The sequence below is a fragment of the Haliotis cracherodii genome, unplaced genomic scaffold, assembly GCF_022045235.1.
Source record: "Haliotis cracherodii isolate W230 unplaced genomic scaffold, xgHalCrac1.p SCAF_17, whole genome shotgun sequence".
Classification (NCBI taxonomy): domain Eukaryota; kingdom Metazoa; phylum Mollusca; class Gastropoda; order Lepetellida; family Haliotidae; genus Haliotis; species Haliotis cracherodii.
In genome coordinates this window covers 25,446,704-25,463,446 of record NW_027266272.1, presented here as the reverse complement: position 1 = coordinate 25,463,446, position 16,743 = coordinate 25,446,704, and the positions used below count along the sequence as shown (strand labels likewise).

Here is a 16,743-nt window from a genome sequence, read left to right as displayed (position 1 = left end):
TATTCAAATTCAGCAACTCAGCAATTTACCTAACACAGAGAAACTGATACTCTGCAATAAGAAAAGATGTGAACTCTGCTTCATTTGGTGGAGGATGCAGAGGCTGTACACAGGCGTGATCTCCGTTATCCTGAGAACTGTCCACAAAGGTCAGACCTCTGAATAGGGGCCACTGTGTACAGTGCAAACACTTCGCATTTCATCTACGATAAATACGAAATACTTTTATGTCGCTTTTAGCAATATTCCAGCAATATCACAGCAGGGGACCCCAGAAGTGGGCTTCAAACATACTTTTGGAAACTTAACTTAATGACACCACTAATAAAAATCTCATGAAGCTAGCACGTTTTGAGACAAATGTAAAACAAATTACGCAGGGAATTTCTTTGGGCAATACAAGACACATTTTTAAAGAAACAAAAAACAACAACTAATACTCAGACAGTTGTGGCACTGTAAAATCAATAATGGCTGTTTCATTTTCCCCAAACATCCTCGTTTTTAAGTAAACTAAATTAGCAATGACAAAAAGGCTCAAAAGCTCAAAAATGAAACAGCTTCGTTTCAGAAATTGTTAATTTTCAAAGCACCTGTCAATAAGTGCCCCAACATTTCGGTTAGATTGACATTTAGTCCAAGCAATAAAGTCATCTCTTCAACATATATATCTTCCGTATCTAGGTAGTTAATAAATATAATCCTAACGGAGCTGTATTTCAGCAGACTTGAGGCAATCTAAAAATTCTGCACATGAGCTGGATTCATAATACCGTATTCGACGTAATAAGCGCCCTGCTCTAATAAGCACCCACAGCAATATTTGCTAATATACTGGCCTGTGAACAATCCCAGTTAACACCCCTTCCGATTGATCTATGTACACAAGACATTTATTCGTGTATAATACAGGTGATATATGCATCCTTAATAATGGGAAATAAAATTCTTGAAAAATATATCTGTCGTATATAAACATTTCAGGCTGTCAGCATAAACCCCGAAATTTACGATCTTTCAACTCTGTTTTTTTTTCCACCAAAATAATATTCTTATAAGAGCCCCCAGGGTGCTTATTATGTCGAATACAGTATTAATTTCTTCTCTCGAGGCCCGGGGGACAGACCATGTTTCAGCCTCACATGTTGCTGTTGTTGTAAACTTGGAAATATCATAAGACAGACGAACAACGAAACAAACAAACTTATGTAAATGGCATGTTGTTGACCAAAGTTGTTAACAGACATAACAACACATGGGCACCCACTTGGCGACAACAAACAACGACAGATTGTTATCCTTACATTTCTTGTCTACTTTGAAACAATGGCAGGTAGTTGAACGCTGGGGAAATCACCACCAAAGAGTCAGATAATTTTTTTATATTCATAACTTTGGAAATACTTTCCATCAAATTTGATTAATTTCATATCTAGCCTTAGGAAGAAAGTTTTGTTTCGATCAACATCAACTTTGGCCTGCTGAGAACCCAAGGACACTCGGGCGAGAAAAAGATTATTTATCTAAATTGAAGAGTCTCCGCATTTGGGAATATAACGTAAATTTGTGGGCTTTATTCTCTCGCATTTTGACTTATCTAAACCAATAGTTGAGTCATGAGTGGTTGTATTGACAAGTTGGAAAATCCCCAGTCGCAGAAATCGAAGATCAGGCTGTTATTTTGTGTGTAAAAAGACATTAGCCGAATGTTGGCTCATTCAGTGTCAGAGAGAAATCTTTAAAGGGGCAGAGCTGCTTGAAAACAGCTGGAACTTATAAGTAACCGTCGCTTTAACCACATTCACCAATATCTTCAACGCCATTGGGTTTACTTTTCACTAATTCACTTCAATACCGATCAAATATTAAATATCAATCTTAGTTTGTCATGATACAAAATAATTAGCCTAAAGTATGTTTCTGTCGATTAGTATTCTAACATTTACTGAAAAAAGAATATCCATGTTTTAGTAATGGTGTTTATATGAGAATGTCTGGTACGTCATTTACTACATTTATTATGGTACATGACATTTTAATCGGACATTTAGATAATTCCAAATATTTGAAAGCACAGACAACAAAGGCTCATTGGCAATGTATCTGTGGTATTTTTGTCACTTAAATATCTTTGGTTTTCTCATAAATTGCAATTACAGTAATGACAATCTTTTAACATTTTCACCATCAATGCAAATAATTCATGTGTTATTAATATGTTTCTTTGCATCCCTGAATAATTACAGTAATATGAGTATCTCTCTCAGTAATACCTGTACAATATGTCATTAAAATTCATTTTTTACAATAATTTTTTAATAATTCTAATTACATGCATAAAATTAATGTGCTGCTATTCCTAGCTATCTGTTAAAAATTCTTCATTTCACAATTCATTAAAACAGATGATACAATTCGGTTCTGAAATTCCAAACCTAAAAATTCCCATGGTTTATAAAATATCACACAACACTATAAATATCATCAATATCTTTTCACAAGCATCAACATTTTCAAACATGGGCCATTTGCAAAGAATCCCTTGACATTTATAAATCAACTTCTAATAACAATAATTACACCCACAAACACAAATCTCCATGGTAACCTATTTAAAAAACACATCAGATCAGTACTGAAATTAACACTGAAATCAACATCGACTTTAACATTGAAATCAATTTTGAAATCTGATGAAATCAACATGCAATCTCTTCCACTAGGCGATCTCCCAATCTAAACCAACCTAGGAGACGGCTAAAACTAACCTGAAATAGACTACCTATTTCCTCCAACACGTTCACCATCACGACAAGCAATGCATATTAACACAGGTACGTGTAAATCCATGTGCTCGCCCTCCTCGTCACTCCACGCTATAGCGATCCATGTCTGCTTCACCAACTGACGAGTGTCACCAGGAGAAATTGACGAGATGTAAACGACTCCCGAATGATGTGTGCCCGTGTTCTCATGCCTCGAGGACCCTTCCTAGGCCACTATACACACACCATAACCAGCGACTCCAAGGGAAGAGAAAATCATTGAATCTGTTTTCAAACCACGAAGATTCAAACAACACGTGGATGGATGTATACCACAGTCAAACAATTGCTATTGGCCAGGCCTAGTGGTTACTCTCTATATAAGTGCTCCTTCTCTATCACAAGCTTCGTTTGCCAAACGGACATTACGCTCACTAGGACTATTTCCGTCAATATTTCCCCCTATTTCGGCTCCTTCTCTCCATATTTTAGTCCCATCGGTGTAAATACTCGAGACGGTTATTGACAAAGCGTTTTGTTTCACATAGCCGTGATAGCGTCCACAGTGTTCCATGTATACTTGCGGGATTAAAATACACCCTGCCATCAACATGACAGGTAAATACCAATACCTAACATCGTCAATAATTTCATCTCTATTTTCACAGCTCAGTGTCAGGCAAAATACCCCCTTGTTTGCTGAGGAGGGAGGTTCTTATGAAATAGTTGAAGTGCAGGACCTTAAAAGGTTATAGTGTTCCGGTGAAAAAAACTAGTCAAATAATTCTTTTTTTTTGTACAAATATATATTTTCGACTGACACTGCACTGAACCGTATTTGAAATAGCTTGGAAGATAAACAGCGAATAGAAAATACAGAGTGTTGACTTGAACTTCTGGTCGTTGTCCCCTGACAGTACATCATTAATGCCGTGTTTATTTTATGAATTTTGTCAAGTCCATAGTTGACAGATTTACATATTATGCATATATGTGATGCAACTCAAACAAGGAACTGCATGCTTGTCATAGGATCAGAAATAGGCAACAGAGACACAGGTAAGCAGACATTCGCAGGCAACTTACTAAGACTCTCAGAGACACAGACAGGCAATCAGACTCTCAGAGACACAGACAGGCAATCAGACTCTCAGAGACACAGACAGGCAATCAGACATTCAGACACACACACAGGCAATCAGACTCTCAGAGACACAGACAGGCAATCAGACTCTCAGAGACACAGACAGGCAATCAGACATTCAGACACACACACAGGCAATCAGACTCTCAGAGACACAGACAGGCAATCAGACTCTCAGAGACACAGACAGGCAATCAGACATTCAGAGACACAGACAGGCAATCAGACATTCAGACACACACACAGGCAATCAGACATTCAGACACAGACAGGCAATCAGACATTCAGAGACACAGACAGGCAATCAGACATTCAGACACAGAAACAGGCAATCACACATTACAAGACAGACACACTGAGAAGGACAGCTGTGAAAGTTCCTTATTCAGATTTGGAATCGGAGCAAGCATCTTGAATGGGTCCTGTGTATTTATTCCAAATCCTCATCCGAAGCTGAGACTTTGTCAATGAATCAATAGGGATAATTTGACACTCCAAACGACCTTGCCTCATGATTGCTCCTTGGAGAAAACAGCTCATCTAAAACAAACACTGCGCGAGACACAACGAGGCAATCGTATAGTGAAAATACTACCTTGTAAAACAGCCTACTGTTTAGATGACTTCACAACTGATCACTTACTGGTGTTGTCATGAGAGACAGAGGCGGTCGAATGTCAATCCACATCGTCCCGCTAGATGTACTGACAGGGACCAGGGCTTTCATATGCAGTCTTCAGATTCAGATATTGGTACCACATCCTTTTTAATTTGAACAAATTCTGGCTTTTTCTGATGTATGATAATCACACCTTTGAGAATTACGACAAAAGACATGTTGATTTTTTTTAATGCTTAATTGCTGGCCATTTCTCAACAGGGCGTCTATATATTATACACATGAAATGGCTTTTTGAAGTAATACGATATAACTTCATGAAATAGGAAACTTTTTTGTTTGAAATTTTATGCTATGATGAATTTATTGAAATATTGGTTTCTTGATTAAATTTGAGGTTATTTCTAAATTATGACATTGGCATGAAGTATTAGGAGAGCTGCATTTGAATGGATACTACAAGTGATGTTTTGAACTTCATCACTTAAGATTTATTAGCACACTATGGCTGTCCAACATTAAACTTTCACAGATCACTGGAAAAAAACAACTTACATCAAAATGAAAATTGCTGAATGTGCATAATTCACTGGTGAGATCTTGGGAGTGTATTTTTTATATAGCTCTCTTGCACTGTGTGTGATGGTCTGTGATGGTCTGTGGGGGCCATGGAGACGGATGGGTCAAACTGGGAAGAAGTGTTGGTTGGGGATGCAAGAGGGATATTATAGGGTGTAATGTCGTAACAGGGTGTTATAGGGTGTAATGCTCATAAAAGGGTGTTAAAGAGTGTGATGGTCATAAAAGGGTGTTATAGGGTGTGATGGTCATAAAAGGGTGTTAAAGAGTGTGATGGTCATAAAAGGGTGTTATAGGATGTTATGGTGATAAAAGGGTGTCATAGGGTGTGATGGTCATAAAAGGGTGTTAAAGAGTGTGATGGTCATAAAAGGGTGTTATAGGATGTTATGGTCATAAAAGGGTGTTATAGGGTGTGATGATCATAAAAGGGTGTTATAGGATGTTATGGTCATAAAAGGGTGTTATAGGGTGTGATGATCATAAAAGGGTGTTATAGGGTGTGATGATCATAAAAGGGTGTTATAGGGTGTGATGGTGGTAAAACGGTGTGGTTTTGGGAATATAAAGCAAGTGAGTGAGTGAGTGACAAGCACACTCTTTAACCACTAGGCTACCACACTGCCTGTAAGAAGAGTTAAAGTGCAAAGAGCATCATTAGATATTAGATTTTATAGAGGATAAAAGAGTGTAGGATGTCAGGATATATTCTATGGGGTAATGAAGTGTCATACGATATGTGAGCAATCCATTATTACATATCAACAGATATATCATTTTTTGATGACAAACAAAACAATACTCTTCAGGTGCAAAAATATTGCCTTAGAAATACGAAAACGAGCAATGTTTAGTGGAGATGAAATTGCAAGAATTTGTACACAAGGTAAAATGATGTCATCTCATATCTTCTTCACCGCCTTAATGACTCAACAAAGCCTGTTAGCAAACAGAAGGCAAGGAAAAATGTTCAACATTTTTTTGAAGCAGAGGGGATGAAATTTGGCGCAAAAGAGTACAAGGATTGCCCCCGAGACTGGTCCCTTGGCTTGACTAAGCCCCTGCTAAATATACCCAGTGTCGAAAGCGTGCCTGCCCACAGCCCTAGCCTACGTAATGTTTGATTCAAATACATTAAGAATGCATCACAAGGACATTACTAAGGAAAGCGAGGGTGAGAAAACAGACACACACACAAACAACTACAGCCTCCAAACGATTTTTGTTATTGAATAGAAAAAAAATCTATTTCCCATACCTTCCCTGCAAAATAATACAAAATGTATTCCATTTGTTCCAAAATTAAGAAGCATGTTTGAATGTCAATTTGTATTTATGCCAAAAAGTGTTTCGTTCATTTATTATACAAACTTACAAATACAGAAATGTAAGTTTACTAAAATCAGTAAACTGCTAGAAACACAGATTTCCCTTTTACTCAAAATTTAAATAACTTTTACCTAATGAAGCAACATGATTAATTTCAAACTTTAAAAGAATACAATTTGATTGTAGTTATCTGAAACAAATGCAATACTTTCTTAAATAGGCCCAAATTTGAATTATCGTAACATCAGTTCGTTTGTATTTTAAAATTTGTATTGAAATTAACAAAAAAAAGATACCATTTCATGAAATGTAGGAGTTTACATGAAAAGGAGCGAAAATATTTTACAGAAATAGTCATCAATTTCAGATCAAAATCATTATTCAAGTACCGTATTCAACGTAATAAGCATTCAATGTAATAAGCATGTCTTGTGTACATTAATCAATCGGAAGGGGTGCTAATTGGGATTGTTCACTAGCCAATATATTAGCAAATATCACTGTGGGCATTTAGAGTGGGGCGCTTATTACGTCGAATACGGTATATTGAACAAACAACTGAAAAATACTATTTGAATTGCGCAAATCGATAGTACGCTTGAGACATAGATAACGCCATCTGTTCTGCAATGCAGGAAAACTCTGTTTGTGTAATACTTTAAAGTAAACGCCATGTCGTGAAACAAGATCTCCATATATATCTCAGGAAAACCTGGCTGAGGACACACACATGAAGATCAGCATCTTCCTGTATCAAACATTTGTCTGTAACTTTGAATGAAAAATCGAAAGATCAGCCATCTTGGAACATCATTTCATGTGATCTAACTTCAAAGTAGGAGATTTTACTGTCCATACTACCAGATTTTAAGTCTGGCATAGCCACATGGAATTCATACCTTCACTACGAAAGGTGAGTGAGTGAGTATGGTTTTATGCCACTTTTAGCAATATTCCAGTAATATCACGGCGGGGGACATCAGAAATGGGCTTCACACATTGTACCCATGTCGAGAATCGAACTCGGGTCTTCGGCATGACGAGCGAACACTTTAACCACTAGGCTACCCGACCGCCCCTCACTACGAAAAGACAAAGTGACGGTCACTTTAGAATTGTCATGCTGCCATATTGCCAGCAGCGACAGTAAGCTCCAATAGATTAAAATTGTCGTCCACATCAGCAATGGCTGTGTATTGAACAGAAATGAAACCTTATTTCTGAGAACTGCTTGCCACTTGAGGCTGTGTAAATGAAACCTACTGGAAAGGCTAACGATATTATTCTAAACCGGTGTCAGCACAAGTATTAAGGTTTCTATGATACTTATTGCATCTGTATGCTGACATTTCCTGCGTATTGCATTGGAGTATATTAATTATGAGAATTTCACATAGTACCATTTGGATTACAGTACGAAGGAAAAGTCCAATGTTACTTGAGAATGCAGGAACGGTATGAGTGAGTGAGTGAGTGAGTGAGTTGGGTTTAACGCCGCTTTTAACAGTATTCCAGTTATATCGCGGCGTGTCAGCTTAATGTGGGAGGAAAGCCAGAAGTGATGCAGGTCTCAGACGTTTACCACTGAACACAGACCTGTTACTATGCAGTTCACACAGATTCAGACACAGACACACATATAGGCAAAGCTGGACACTGAACATATACACTGAACACAGACCTGTTATAAAGCAGTTCACACAGATTCAGACACAGACAGACACAGACACACATATAGGCAAAGCTGGACACTGAACATATACACTGAACACAGACCTGTTACAAAGCCGTTCACACAGATTCAGACACAGACACACAGACACACATATAGGCAAAGCTGGACACTGAACATATACACTGAACACAGACCTGTTACAAAGAAGCTCTCACAGATTCAGACACAGACACAGACAGACACACAGACACACATATAGGCAAAGCTGGACACTGAACATATACACTGAACACAGACCTGTTACAAAGCAGTTCACACAGATTCAGACACAGACAGACACAGACACACATACAGGCAAAGCTGGACACTGAACATATACACTGAACACAGACCTGTTACAAAGAAGCTCTCACAGATTCCTTTGATGACTATTATTCTGTACTTTACAAAGCATTAGCACCAAAGACATTCGACGCAATGATTTCAAAGGCACGTGCAGGCATTAATCCCATAATTAAGAAAAAAAGACGAAAAAACAGATTTCAACAGAAAAATTGTCACAGCCAGACATGATGAAGAGAAATGGCAGCCTACTTACATGGCTACACTGGAGGCTTGTGACAACATGGACATAGACTAAACCCCAGATTCATCTTCCTCCAAGACATCTTCCCAGAAGGTAACAAATAATACAAGGAAATAACCACAAAGGATTCAAAGACATCAAAAAGACAACAGATCAATGAAAACTGAGCAAAAACGTACTCGCAAGAAAGAGCCAATTTACATCCGATTCCAATCATGATGTGAAAAGTATTAAAAAACAAGAATGGAAGGCACGATAGTTTCACAGAGAGAAGGTATCAAAGACATGAAACTAATCCGGAGAGTGATACTAGATGCCAACATGTCTGAAACGAAACTTCCCCTTCTACGTGAAACCTAGTTAACTAATATTGCTATCACAATTTCTAAAGGTATCAAGTGACTGTTTGTTTGATTCCTTTTGTCATGTTCGATTTGTCTTCTGTTGGATTAAAATGAGTAAAATAGTTATGATAGTAAATTATTAGGGGTGTCATGATAAATCGAAATATCAATATATGTTGCATTTGGAGAGCACTTAAAGTCAATAAATCATTGTTAAATCAGTTGCCGATCAATAGTATCGATTTCAGTTAGGAATATCGATAGCTTCGATTGTATATACCATATCATGTGATTGAGTCAAATGCTGTTCAAATGTGTTTTTCTTTTGATCATGAGTGATAGTAATTTACACATGGTAATGTGGAAGTTTCTTTTTCTTAAATGATTAGGTTAAAGAAAAAACAAATCAGTCATATCTCAAACTTTACTTTTTATTTGTCGTTATGGTTATCACATTCAAAGAAAACTTCAGTTCCAAGGTTTAATTCAACTCTAAAATCCATCTAAAATGATACACTGAAAACTATCGATATTTATCGCAATAGTTGCTTGCTATATCAATAGTTATCGCAATAGTTTCTTTCAATATCAGTCTTTATCGCAATAGTGATTTCCAGACCAATAGTCACCCCCATAAATTTTACAATCTCCTGCTTATAACGTCATGCTTAACAGGGGGATAAAAATTAAAATAAATTTACATTGTTCCTGATGGAAAATAGCTAAAAGTTCAAGGAAACAATGTTACACTTCTCCGTAGAGAAAAATAAAGCTATTACAATGTGTTCTTCATAAAAGAACAGGAATTTCTTTTCAAAGGCAAATACACTAGCAACTCTTTATCAGAAAAAGAAACATCGCCCCCAGCGCAGGTATTTTTTGACGGATTGTGTCACAGACATGTGAAACCATTCACAAGTTAATTTCCCAGACTTAAAAAAAACATCCAATCCTTAGGATCAAATTGGATTGTAAACCATGTCTTTGACTTGTCAGTTGCAACATCTGTTGCAACACAATGTCTTAATGAAACAATATTACTTCAAAACATAGAATTTCCTCGTTGTATAAAGACGCACGTATTTAAACAATCAATTTCTCTGAAATATACATATGGTAATTTTCAAGAGAAATCTTCAATGCTGGCAAATCAATAAACAGAATATGTCAAATATGGCGGTTTCACAATCTCTGAAGGTATCAAGTGTCTGTTTGTTTGAAGCCGACTGTCATTTATTTACACATATTTGTCTTCTGTCGTCTTTGATTAAAAAATAGTCAATAGGCTAAATCAAACCATCTGCAGCAAATTCTACCATGCTGAATAGTTAGTTTTAAACAGAGGGTTTAAAAAAATAAAATCAATTTAGACTGTTCCTGACGGGAAATAGGTAATATTTCATAAAAACACATATTCTACATAGACCAATCTCCGTCTCTGGATTATACCTGAGCCATTATAAAGCAAAACCCTCAATGCTTGAAAATCAATATACAGAATGAATAACAGAGACACTAGATACTCCAATGCAATTCACAGACAATGTCCTCATCTAGAAGGATCTTGTTTCGTAATAAAAATGTCAGCAGGTTCTTTATGTGTGGTCAGCAGACATCCCATAGTTCCTCACCTATTGCGGAGCTTGACACACGGCAGTGTCATATACCTATAAACCAACAGATCTCACATCTCTCCAGTGTACGAGGCACTGAGCTTGCATCACAACCATATTGTATTCCCTTGAGAAATCTTCAATCTGGTCAGAATTGACCTGCTGTCTAATGGACTGAGACAGACACCAGCTGTTAACAGATAAAGCTATATGGTGGCAGAGCCAAGGCAGGAGGTATTAGATTACTGGATTTGCACATGCTTTCTGCGATTTTCACAGGAGTAAACAGATTAATGATTGTTATTACAGTGCTTTTATTAAGTTAGTGTTGGGGACAAGAAGAAAGGCTTCAAACATTGACCATTCCTATCTAAGTAAAGGGCAAGGTAGACTAAGGGGCATTTGGCTGAATACAAATGTCAATTTTAAAGTTGTGGAATATTGGTATGAAAATTTAGAGATGTGGGGTTTTCAGGTTAGAAATGGATAGGATTGTCAGTGAGTGAGTTGGGTTTAGCGCTGCTTTTAACAGTATTCCAGTTATATCACGGCGTGTCAGTTTGGGGGGAAAGCCCGAAGTGATGCAGGTCTCAGATGTTTACCACTTCCGTGAAAACCACGAGCACGGTATGGTGCTGACAAACCTAGAAACATAATCAGGGCGAACAGGGATTTGAACCCACAATCATAGGTTTCTGGCGTGCCCAAGGGACACAACTCTGCACAGCGAAACGCGGCGCCTTAGACGACTGGGCCACCAGTGCCCCCTTCAAACATTGACCATTCCTATCTACGTAAAGGGCAAGGTAGGCTAAGGGTCCTTTTGGCTGAATACAAATGCCAATTTTAAAGTTGTGGAACATTGTTTTGAAAATGAACAGACGTGGGGATTTCAGATTAAAAATGGATAATGTGGTCAGACTCAGTGGCTTGGTGATTAGCATGTCATCGTACCCTGATGGCATGGGACATTCCCCATAATATCAATCACCTGATTGTCTGGCCAGAATCAATTATTTTCAGGCCACATGCCTGGAATATTGCCAAGTGGGGCATTCATGAAACAACATACAAACTAATATCAAAAGCCCTGAGTCTTGTAGAGGGACTTGTGCAATATTTCTCTCAGGACAGACAAAGGACAACTCCTCATTGTTTGTAGGTTCTAGGTTATTCTCTAAATAGACACCAAGCATGGACCTAGCACTTACCATTCTTTAGTTAATATCAGAGGCTACAAATATCCTGATTCAATATTGCTGGAGCATCAGTCTCATATAGGGCATGACCCTGAACCCATCACCATGACAGTTACAACAAAGCTATTCCGAAAAGCTATATTACATGTAGTTATACACATGATAGCAACTTCCAAATTGACAAAACAAAATGAAAGATTTTTTACATTTCCTATCAATCAAACCTACATCATTATTGGATTTTCAGCATGATAATGCAGATGATACATCAGGTTTTGACATTTTATATCACAGAACAATTATTATTTGTTGACAGAAGTTGCAAGCTGTTGCAGTACCATCTGAACCGGCCCTTTTGACATGATCTGGGCAGGATATGCCCTTCTTTCTGCGACCATTGATAGTGATTCCTAACCACATGCTCTTGTCGTACAGGTAGCCGGAATCGTACAATGGAAACTTTTAACAGATTTCTTTTGATCATGGAAAGGGTTTTGTCGCTTTTATATTCAATCCAATTTAACATTATTCAATGGTTATTCTGCTGTTTTGATCTACAGCAGAGATGGCACAACGCTCAGTAAATCCTCTCCAAGAAGGATACGCCATACAGTCAACACCAACCAGCATCACACTGAATACATTCATATTCAGCACATTGAGAATGACATATTTGACAAAGTGATATTTCTTAAAGCCCCTGAGAGCGACAATGCTGTATATGCTATATATGGATCTATGAAAGTCGCTTCTGTCAAAGTATGACAAATGAACTAACGCTGCAGAGGTTTATCATTTTCATTACCCCCGGTACTTTTTTACTACTTCCATCATCAAAACACAAATTCCTCCTTTCACTAAATCAAACACAATCATGGAGCAAAATATTTTGTCATTTTTTTTTTAATCAAGTGGACCAAACATGGAATTGAAGTAAATAATATTTTAATGATTTTTGATAACGTAATTATACTTAATGGTGTGTTCTATCCATGAATGTTTTGAAGTATTATTTTGTTATCTGTGTGGCAGTACAAGACATTAAGGAAGATCTCCTAAAAGCATTCTCTTTATTTTCAAGCACACACATAAATAATCTCAGAAAAAACACATGCAGACACACATTTACATGAACATACAGATATTACAAGCCTCACACAATTACAAAGTCATTATCTTTTCAAAAGGAGCACATTTCTGCACACATTATCCAGCATTACTTCATATGGCAGGATAGGCAAATCGATAAGTGATTGTTTCATAACATTAACGAATCAGGTATTTCTAGTGCATCCATTGTTTCATCCGACATGCATCCATTATGGCAACAAAATATAATGTTCAGTCTCTGACATGAAAAACTATTCTATTACATTTCATAATTTATTTTATTTGCTATCTAATATCTGATATAAAACTTATGATGATGATGGTGATGGTGACGATGGTGATGTATCACGGTAATGATGATGACAATATTGATGATAATGATGTTGATGATGGTGATGGTGACGATGGTGATGTATCACGGTAATGATGATGATATTTATGATAATGATGTTGATGGTGGGGATGATGACAACGGTGATGATGATGATGATGATGATGATGATGATTGGGATGTTCACGGTAATGAAGGTGGGGATGATGATGATGATGGGGATGATGATGATGGGGATGATGATGATGATGATGATGGGGATGATGATGGGGAGGATGATGATGGGGATGATGATGATGGGGATGATGATGATGGGGATGATGATGATGATGATGATGATGATGGGGATAATAATGATGATGATGATGATGGGGATGATGATGATGATGATGATGATGGGGATGATGATGATGGGGATGATGATGATGATGATGATGATGATGATTGGATGATGATGATGATGATGATGATGATGATGATGATCACAATGATGATGGTGATGGTGGTGGGGATAGTTTTGGGGATGATGGTGGTGATGGTGATGGTGATGGTACTGATGATGATTGGTTTTCTTACGATAATGAAGGTGGGGATGATGGTGGTGATGATGATGATGATGATGGGGATGATCACAATGATGATGGTGATGGTGGTTACGGGGGATGATGATACATATAGGCTAGCATCTATCTAAAAAGCTATAACTGAAACTACTGATATTTTATATATGCATTTTACCTGATGATCAGTATTACTTGCTAAACTATAATTATATGAAATGATGTATAAATATTACACCATGATAACTCATAAAAGCACTTGATGTGGATCTAATTATTATAGGAAAACTTAGTATAAATGTTATATCATGATACTAGTATTGTACATATTGTATTGATCTTGTCGATGAAGTTGATACTTAATGCAAAAAAATTTGAGATGATGTCCAATAGATTTAGTTTTTAGCACAAGCAAATCATTTCAATTCTCGTTCCAACAGCTCATATTCATATTACCTAACACACAGAATCAATGATCGACGCATTAAGAAAGAAATCCACAAAGCAACCAGTTAAGACATTTTAACTCATATTCCATTTCATGCTGGTTCTCCACACAAAAGAAGACCATCTCCTTGAATCGATGTTCAGGACTTAATCACACAGTAGGACAGTTAATATCAACATTTACACAATAAACATTCAGAAGATGTAATGAAAGCATTCATCCTTTAATCTGTTTCAATTAACTGGTGGTCAATACACCTATTCACAACATAGCACAGCTGCGTAATAACATTTGGAAGAATGTTAGCATTTGGTTTGCAAGGCAGGTTATGACAGCATTACAAATGACACTTATCGATGTTCTATGTTTATGGCATTCCATATACTTTGTTAGCTAATCCAACTGGAATCTTGAAACCGATGCGGCTACTCATTAAATGGCTACTAAAGCTTTGTTTATTGCTTACATGTTTTATTCATACGACCTTCGCTCATCTCGTCAGACAGAATCAATATCAATATACTGCTATCCTGACAACTGCATGTCGTATGTTGAAATGATACTGCTTTCCTTTCAACTGTTGTTGCTGTTGACTGTTGACATGTATACAGTTGTTTTGACAATCTTTGATTGATAATCCATGGCGAGCCTTATGGAGAAATGTTGTATTGATACTGTTTTCCTGTCAACATGTGATACTGTCTGGACAACTAGTTTTACATTTTCAGCTTGTGTAAAATGTGCAAAATCATTTCATAATGGCATGCTTATTCAAGATTCCTTTTTAATTGATAAGATATTCCTGACAACTATTATTAATTTACCTTTTCAAACATGAAACACTAAAAGAAAAAGACCCAGGTACTATTAATTTGCTCAAAAGTTAACAAACGTTGTGCTGACAAACATAGGACAGAGTGAATGTTGAAATGATCCCACCATCTGTTTTCTCGCATGCCTAAGGGACGCAACTCTGCACAGTGAATTGATGATTGGGTCACCTGTGTTACCAATTTTTTAAAAGAACTTTTTATTTTAAAAAAAGTAACACCACAAATTTTCAATTAAAGGTCATGGTCTCATTAATGTGCTGGATATGGTACAAAGGAAAAAAACGACAAGGTAGGGAAAAGTCGATGGTCGGCAGGATGAGCCTGACTGCCAACACCATCTCTCCTGGGCCTAATGAAGTAATCAAACAGGACAGAGCAAGACTGTAGTTGGTTATTCATTAAGCATGATGTTTTGTACCGAAATCAATCAAGATGGTAAGTTAGCTAGCAATGAAATATTGATGAAACTCCAAATAGAATATCAAAGCAATACAGATAACCATCTCTGTTTCAAACATATATCTTAAAACAATGCAGTTATTCGAAGAAATACTAATAACAACCGAAGAACAATATCGATGTAAAAATCTCACATTAACATGACCCATTCCCTTTAAAAATGAAGGGCTTGCTATGAGAGTTATCAGGGCCCATATCACTCGGAGGTGGCGAGTCATTTGCTTGTTTCAGGGTCAATGGGCCCCCTGGCAATATAACACATAGAAACAACCAATTTATCTTCCAAATTATTTCCAAATAACCATAACGAGAACTACATTGAAGTAAATTGTTAATGTTTCATCTTAAAATCTTCCACGTGAGCACGGAAATCTGAAAGGTCATGCTAACAGAATTTCTTGTAAATTGATGATGAAATCGCAGCAAAGCACCCATGACCCCCTTCACAAATGATAGTTGTCAGGACAGTAGCTTCTTTTCTGACAAAGATCACTCTCAAGCATCCTGCTATGACATGCGGTGGTTTGTGTAGGGACAGCTAAGGACCAGAAAGGAACCACTTCCAGCTGTTTTTCCAATTTCCCTCGACTACTTTCCAAACCCAATCAGAGCCGAACTTGCTAAATTCAGGGCAATTTCATGACTATTCACCAGCCACAAGGGCTGTTCTAGTGTTAGAAAGGCTACCAAGAGGTTGGGCACCGTCTTATGTAATAATTTGTTTCCACACTCAACGAATAGCATGAATCGATTCCTACTTCGCCTGGCTTTAAACAGAAATGCCTCCTAAGCCACTTCGGGATATTTTTTCCAAATGAAAAACCCATGAAGATCCAAGCCATGTTGGAGAATGGTGTCTGGTTTAGCACCCTTTAATCCTTTTAGGGTCAACCTTGAGAATTATCACAGTCTGTCGATGGAAGCAATTCAAATTTGAAATGAAAGTGTACCGGGGCTAGTTGTGAGGACTTGCCAAAAAGGTCCTTCTAAAATCAACTCCTTCTGCTGCTCATCTTCATTTCACGTTGTAGCGCCCTGAAACTTATTATCATATTACCCCGCGCAACACTCGAACAAGTTTTAATCCAACCAGGGCCAATAATCCACTTTAGAAGCAGCATCAGACTGTGATCAAGTGTATGATTAATT

At 37.3% G+C, this 16,743-nt stretch overlaps 1 protein-coding gene across 7 annotated transcripts in view; it reads right to left on the bottom strand.

Moving 5' to 3' along the window:
- LOC139465005 (polypeptide N-acetylgalactosaminyltransferase 5-like) overlaps positions 1-16,743 on the bottom strand; it is a 359,393-nt gene that overhangs the window by 52,340 nt on the left and 290,310 nt on the right. The window contains exon 1 of one of the 7 annotated variants that reach the window (XM_071246672.1): positions 2,769-2,923. The exons of the other annotated variants lie outside the window; for them this stretch is intronic. The gene's annotated coding sequence lies outside the window, so the exon portion shown is untranslated. Of the gene's footprint in view, positions 1-2,768; positions 2,924-16,743 lie in introns of those variants that run through there. 7 annotated transcript variants of the gene reach the window in all.